The sequence below is a fragment of the Haliotis rufescens genome, unplaced genomic scaffold (assembly GCF_023055435.1).
Source record: "Haliotis rufescens isolate VD_foot unplaced genomic scaffold, xgHalRufe1.0.p SCAF_13, whole genome shotgun sequence".
NCBI classification, from domain to species: Eukaryota; Metazoa; Mollusca; class Gastropoda; order Lepetellida; family Haliotidae; genus Haliotis; species Haliotis rufescens.
Window position 1 is genome coordinate 630,511 of NW_025963813.1, and position 6,000 is coordinate 636,510.

The window sequence follows — 6,000 nt, forward strand, 5'->3', positions numbered from 1 at the left end:
GTTTTGGAGAGTATATATATATATATATATAATTTTCCTATTTGTGAAAAGCTATATTTAAAGCACACGATATGAAGGTCATACTCTACTGAACAAAGTGAAAATCAATTCTTCAGTTAACATACCTTGCAAGTAAAATGTCTTCTGAATGTGTCAACATGCTGCCTGTGACCTGTCAGTGTTGTGACTGAGGTGCACGTGAAGATGAAATGGGAAAAGCATGCAAAGCCAACTCCAAGGAGAACAATCCGCCAGCCACCCAACCGGAACATATGACCTGGCTGAAACAATTGGGTTGTGACTTACCCAAGCATGAACTTAAACAAATGTGCTAACTTTCAAGTTCAATAAAAATAAATTTATTCTGACGTTAAATAATGTATTTTGTAATACATATTCATGAAGACATCTCAGCTTCAAGGCCGTGATTCACAATTTGAACATGCATGTTAATGCACGGCCCACAATTTGAATGTTTGCGTGTTTGTTGGAAGCATGGTACTCACACGCGTGTATTGTGAGTGTGAACAGCACACAATGATTGTTTAGCTATCACGTGCCCATAAAAAACACTTGTATTTAACCGTAAAAAACGCTAACGCAATGCCAAGGCTCGCTGAAAATCAATGTATGTGCGCCGTGGGTATATGTTGGACTTAGGAATGAAGCAAGTTGCTTGACATTTTAATGTTTATCAAAACAAAATATCATCTCTTCGGAGACTTTATCTACTGCATGGCGAAAGTCATGACTTGTCACAGGCCGGTCGTCCACGTGTGACGTCACGTCGATAAGACAACCATATTCGGTTGGTGCATCTACAGAATTGATACCAAACTACCCCACGAACAGCTCGGACAATTCCTGGATTGAGACCAATTTGAGGCAGAACCCTAAGCAGCCTGGAGCTAAACATCCGGCCCCGACGTCCAGCGCTATGTCCAAGTTTTCTTTCTTCCACGTCACCGTCAGGCACACCTAGCTTGGCGTTCTTCCACGTCACCGTCAGGCACACCTAGCTTGGCGGAGTCAGCATCTGAGGTTAAGAAGACAAGACTGGGACAGTATAGTGTTCACAGATGAGTCCAGGTTTCATCAGAACAGATGGTCAAGCACGGGTCTGCAGGCATCAATGAGAACGTTTTAGCAACGCATGCGTTACTCCACGTCGTCAGTCTAGGGGTCGAAGTGTAATGGTATTGGGTGGCCCAGTCGCCTAAGGCGCCGCGATTCGATGTGAAGAGTTGCGTCCCTTGGGCACGCCAGAAACCTATGATTGTGGGTTCGAATACCGGTTCGCCCCGATTAAGTTTCTAGGATTGTCACCACAATACCCGTGCTCCTGGGTTTCACCTAAGTGGTAAACGTCACAGACCTGCATCACTTCGGGCTTTCCTCCCACATTAAGCTGACACGCCGTGATATAACTGGAATACTGTTAAAAGCGGCGTTAAACCAAACTCACTCACACTCACACTCACACCTCACAGAGTACACAACTTTGTAAATGGCAATCTGAATGACGTAGGCTACGTAATGGGGAAGACATCGTCCGAGATCATGTTCTATCCTTTGTACAAATGTAGGGACGTAACGTCACGTTGCAGCAAGATACTGCCCGCCCACACGTTGCACGTGTTGTTAAGGCTTTCTGAGTCGGCGTCACATTGCTGTGTCTCCAGACCTGTCCTCCATTGAGTGAGTGAGTATGGTTTTACGCCGCTATTAGCAATATTCCAGCAATATCATGGCGGGGGACACCAGAAATGGGCTTCACACATTGTACCCATGCCGGGAATCGAACCCGGGTCTTCGGCGTGACGAGCTAACGCTTTAACCACTAGGCTACCCGACGGCCCCTGTCCTCCATTGAACATGCCTGAGATAAGATGGGAGATGCCAAGGATAGGACCAGAACCAGACGATAACGGGTCCATCTTTGGTTGACATTGGAACAACCTCCCCCAGGCTGTTTTCAATTATCTTCAATTATCTCAATGCGCCGCCGCTGCCGCACCTGTATCAACGCAAATGGTGGTCACACCCGGTATTGACGTTGTTAACTGTGCTGCTACAACCACCCGTCTTTTAGTTCCTGTCGGTCTGTATCCTTTTACCAGGTATGGGTCCTGTCAGTGAATTTGTTATGATAAAACATTAATCCGACAAATAACCAAATAATGTGTTGTTATTTTCAATAACATTACAGACCGCCTCCGTGGTCTTGTGGTAGAGCGTCCGCCCGGAGAGCGGAAGGTCCAGGGTTCGATCCCGGGCCGCGTCATACAAAAAGACGTTAAAAGATGGTACTTGTTGTTACCCTATCTGGCGCTCGGCATTAAGGGGCTAAAACAAGGACTGGTCGGCTCGGAGTCAGTATACTGTGTCTGAGTGGGGTATTCATGTTAAACTGCGGCATGGTATCTCAGTGAGCTAGCACTATAAATCGGCATCAGTCCGGACTAGTACAAGCAGCCACACACACAAATACACGTGCACGCACGTCGCTATATAAGTGCAATAATCTTGGACGCGACGTTAAACCCAATTTCACCTCACCTCAATAACATTACATTTACACCACATTATATGAAGCACAGTTACTTTTTTCCGTGTGTATACTTACTCTTGTTCAGGGGACACGATAACATAGACTCTGTGACTTCACACAATCACCCTGACACTTGGTTTAGTTAAGTTAAGCCTAATATTTTTACCAAAAAAAACAAGTATACTGCAATCAAAACCATTGACAGAAAAAACCTACTTTCTGGTTTTACACATGTGTACTCTACAAGGGACAGAAATAGGAATGCTCCCAAAACATTAAATTATTCCACATTTGTTAGAATTCAGATCGGCTCATAACTAATTATAAAAAGGCCATGAATCGACCTTATTCATGTTATTCCACATCTCCAATTAGAGGATCAAACATTTATGTAGCCATGCCAACGCTCAACTCAAGATGCATGAAATTGGCCATTCGATAATCGCAAACAATAAATCTATCAGTAACTCAATTTTACCGCCCCACCTCCGCCTGATATCATCCCCATGTCGTTCTTTGATACGCGCCCTTCAAGCAACGGAAACACTAACTGCCCGTATTTCCGGTCAATGACGCCACACTCCGCTGCGCCGAAGACCAAGTCATTCATATATGATTTCATGTTTGAGTGGCTGTCAGACGGTCTCTTCTCAGTGTTTTTTCTTTCCTTGGTCAAGGGCGATTGCTCCTAGTTTATGAGGCAATAACGTTATCAAAATTGTCAAGGAAATTATAAGGGCTGGTCTGGAAAAGCCAAGGTATACCGTTTTAAAGTCAGGTCTAAATGTTGTGGCAGCCATGCATGACTTTCAAATGTGTCTCTCTGTCAGATGTAATCCCTTACTTAGCGGAGATAATTCAAGAGCGATTTTTGTACTCGTCGTTATGTACCCGAGGACCTCCTCAAAATACAGGGGCGTCCTTCAGACGAATTTATGTCCAGTGATATGACACACTTGAAATAAGTCCTGTGGAGAGTTTTAATTTTATTAGGTGTGGGGAAGTCATTCATACCAGTTTAATATTCTATTCAGTTCCGGTGAACGATTTGGTAAGAAGTCTGTCACGTCATAAAAATAAACCACCGATTCCATGGAACAGTTTCGAGTTTAAAATATAGTTAAATGCACTTTTTCTAATGTTCCTGTTCTTATAGTGACGTATACAGTAAACTACGTTTATTACTAACACGCTTTTAACGAACTGACGGATATACCGAACTTATTTTTGTCCCGACCATTTGTTTTTTATATGTTGTATGTATGCTTTTAACGAACTACGGTTATTACGAACTAAAATTGGTGGTCCCCTCGAGTTCGTTATAACCGTAGTCTACTGTATATAGTTTAAACGTTCAGTACTTCATAAACGGAAAACGATACAAGTAGAAAAGATAATATACATATTCCTTGCTATGTGATCCGAGCTGTGGATATGAGAGGGAGCACAAACTGTTTACGTCTAAACGTAAACTGGGCGCCGTCTTCTCCTTCAGACAGCGCTGACGCTTCGTAAACACATTTTTCTTGTGCCATGTTTCATCCACTGCGACTGCCTGCAGACAGCAGACACAACTATTTATTCCACGTGCGGAATTCCCAGGGATAACGCCCCAGTGTGTGTTGTATCGCCTCTCCACCTATTATTTTTAGCCCATCTAACGAGAGACACCAAGTATATATACGAGCTAGAACAGAAATGTAAGCTCTATGCTCGACTTGACGTAGACATTTGTGGTTGAAAGATGTATTCAGGGAGGACTCAGTGGACCGTTACACCAATTTGCATAACTGAGGCGGGGGTGAAATGTACTTTTCTATGGCTTGTGGATGCATGTGTATTGATTTATACGTTAGCATGTGGTTGAGGCATTGGTGCGTAGAAATTGTCACTGCCTCACGTGGATGCTGAGTGACGGAAACGCCGCCATTATGGTGTAATTAGGCCACGGTGACCTCCTTTATGCTGAAGTGATTTGGATTTGTTTTAGTTTTGTGAATGTTCAGGCAAGAAATACTTAATCATATTTATTCTTTTCTATTGAGGATAATGGCATGGTGTTTTGCATTGAGTTCGTATTCTGTCATAGTCATGTATATATTTGATTTCTTCTCACGCTCTACCATTATAACCAAAATCGGCGTTCTTCAGACTATCATATTTCATGTTTTCAGTTCTATCTTGTCATACTCCATGCACCGCCATGTTTTTTTTATAAATGGTTCATCGTAAGGCATACTCACACGCAATCGTTAATTGATACATAACGGAATATTGAAAATAATGAAAATGATGTAGACTATTGAATCTCCAAAATGAAAACAGAGCATATACTTGGGAAGACAGATCAGTGAGCTAGATGACACTCCCCCTCTCATCCTCCCTCCCCAACTCTCTCTCGCTCATCTTCCCTCCCCAACTCCCTCGCTCATCATCCCTCCCCAACTCCCCACCTCTCTCTCTCATCCTCCCTCCCCACCTCTCTCTCTCTCATCCCCCAACCTCCCCCTCTCCATCCTCCCTCCCCAACTCCCCACCCCCATCTCTCTCGCTCATCCTCCCTCCCCAACTCTCTCTCTCATCCCCCAACCTCCCCCTCTCCCTCGCTCATCCCCCTTCCCCAACTCCCCACCCCTCTCTCTCATCCTCATCCCCCCCCCCCCCCCGCTCATCCTCCCTCCCCAACTCCCCACCCCTCTCTCTCATCCTCATCCCCCCCCTCGCTCATCCTCCCTCTCCAACTCTCTCTCTCTCATCCCCCAACCTCCCCCCCCTCCTCCCTCGCTCATCCTCCCTCCCCAACTCCCAACCCCTCTCTCTCATCCTCATTCCCCAACCTCCCCCCCTCGCTCATCCTCCCTCCCCAACTCTCTCTCTCATCCCCCAACCTCCCCCTCTCCCTCGCTCATCCTCCCTCCCCAACTCCCCACTCCTCTCTCTCATCCTCATTCCCCAACCTCCCCCCCTCGCTCATCCTCCCTCTCCAACTCTCTCTCTCTCATCCCCCAAGCTCCCCCCCCCCTTCTCCCTCGCTCATCCTCCCTCCCCAACTCCCCACCCCTCTCTCTCATCCCCAACCTCCCCCTCTCCCTCGCTCATCCTCCCTCCCCAACTCTCTCTCTCATCCCCCAACCTCCCCCTATCCCCCGCTCATCCCCCTTCCCCAACTCCCCACCCCTCTCTCTCATCCTCATCCCCCCCCCCCCCCTCGCTCATCCTCCCTCTCCAACTCTCTCTCTCTCATCCCCCAACCTCCCCCCCTTCTCCCTCGCTCATCCTCCCTCCCCAACTCCCAACCCCTCTCTCATCCTCATCCCCCAACCTCTTCTCTCTCATCCCCCTCCCAAACTCTCTATATACGAGAACTGGTCGAAAAATTCTGAGTCTAACCACGGACTTATACAAGTCCGTGGTCTAACAAACAAAACCAAGGAAGTGTTTGTTTTATT